Here is a 2,352-nt window from a genome sequence, read left to right on the forward strand (position 1 = left end):
TATATATATATATATATATATATATATGCATGTGTGTATATGTATGTGTGTATGTGTACACACACACACACACATACACATACATGTATATATATTTATGTATATATAATATATATATGTATATAGATATGTTTATGTATATTTTATGTATATATACATATATATATATACTGTATATACGTATATATATATATATATATATATATATATATATAATATATCTATGCTATCTATGTATATATGAGTGTGTGTGTGTACGTTCATGTATGTGTGGGGTAACCTATAAAACAATATGGATCTAGAATAATAAAGTCGGATGCCCAAATACCTGGCAGACCCAGCTATTAATGTGTCTAAGCCTTAGGTAAGCTTGTCTTCGATATAGATTATATCCCTTGACGAATCATTTTTTCCATTATTTTTTTTCAGCAATGACGATATACCTACGTCAACAGGCATATCAAAGGCATGCACACACACACACACACACTCACACACACACACACACACACACACATGTATATGTATATGTTGAAAGTCATGGACAATGTTTTATTCGTATATTTTATTCATGTAATTTGTTTTATTTTCCTCGTAAATCAAATAAAATTATAATGTGTTTTTATGATTTTCTTATGGATGTTTGTATACAACCGTTGATTTGTGTAGGTACACTTTTGTGCATTCCTTCAGGTATTCACACTCTAACACACTATCAACCATTTTTCATGTTATGAGGTATATGCTTTTATTGGGTTGCAAGTATTTTACAGACGAACTTTTTACTGTAAGAAGAATCAGATAATACAAAGTTTACAACGCTACAGAAAATGTTTACATAGTTATTCCTCAAACAATTGTCGTAAAACGTAATGCGAATCCTCAGAATGCATACACCGTCAGGAAAATGATAGGGTAGATGAATGTGAAGTAATACCTTTCAACATATTCTGGAACACAGTATCCGTGAATATACTGCATTTCGAAAAATCATGTACCCTCGCAGCCCAACATCAGATAAAGCCTGCGTGACTGACAAATTTTGATTAATATTCCAAGGTAAAAGAGGGCCCATTACTCACGAAACAGATAATTGTACACAACTATCTGTGACATGTCTTGTTTGTAATCGATCACGAGTCTTGGATTCCGGCCTATTGGCGATTTCTCTCGGCTGGCGGTTCCCATGCGCGCTTTAGTCAGTACAGTACAGAATACACACAGTGGTGTGTCACCCTGCGTCGGCGATGTATATTTGGTATTTCATTCTGCTGCGTCTCCCACCCTTGTTATTGGCTGAGACAAATTCGCCGGGACTTTCACCGCGTCGTGACCCCCTTCACGCAAATTTGGAGGCGGAGGCAGCGAAGGTCCTGCGAGAGGTGCTCACGGGACCCACGAAGGACAACGAAGTAACACTGCTGGTGGAGGATGAAGTACTGAAGGCGTTCGACGTCGAACGCATGTTAAAGGGGCTCAGTGTCTCTGCCCGGCTCCTGATGCCTCCTCCAGACATTCCCGAGGACGAGCTCGATCAGCAAGACATTCCAGCCGTGACGAGTATGTAGAAAAGTACCGACAGTTGAACTGAAAGTACAGATGGGTAGAGGAATACTATCAGAGAATAAGCGTGTGGTAATCAACCAGAGAAGTTTAAGAATCCCATGAAATGAAACCAAATAGTGAAGAATATATTCAAATATCAAATTCACAATGTAAACAAACGTTTCTGTACCTAAGAATATTTTCCATATAAATCTCCATTACATTTTATTGCGATATTCTCGTTTTTACAGAATTATAGATTTTTTATTGCCCTTTTATATCTAATTATGATAAAACAAAATATCTGAGAATACATTAAGTGTGTCTGTTGAATGTCTTATCTTTCCTTAGCTGGGATCATGACACGGATACGTTCTAAGTTGTCATGACCTGTTCGAGTCAACTTATAACTTTCCTTCAAAATTCATCGGCAAAACTAAATGGTAATATATACAATTTGTTCTTTATGAAACATATTTTTATGGCAGGCGTGGTGGTGGTTCTGGTGGGTTCTGGGTCCTCGTGGCCCCTGCGGTCCCCTCCTGACTGGTGGTCGCCCAAGGCGGTCGTGCTGGTGGTCGTCTGGAGGACATGCCGGGCGCGGGACCTCCTCCAGACGCCCCTCCTCGAGTCCACGACCTCCGTGGCCGTCCTGTGCCCCTCCTTCCCCTCGGCTGACCCCCAGCGGCCCGTGTTCCGCGTCGCCACGTGGCTGCCCTACGTGGCCACCGGGAAGCTCCTCCAGCTGGGCGACTGGGACCCCGCCGTCTTCTCCGCCTGGGACGACTTCTTCTGCGACCGATTCGC

The sequence above is a fragment of the Penaeus chinensis genome, chromosome 9 (genome assembly GCF_019202785.1).
Source record: "Penaeus chinensis breed Huanghai No. 1 chromosome 9, ASM1920278v2, whole genome shotgun sequence".
In the NCBI taxonomy this organism is placed as follows: domain Eukaryota; kingdom Metazoa; phylum Arthropoda; class Malacostraca; order Decapoda; family Penaeidae; genus Penaeus; species Penaeus chinensis.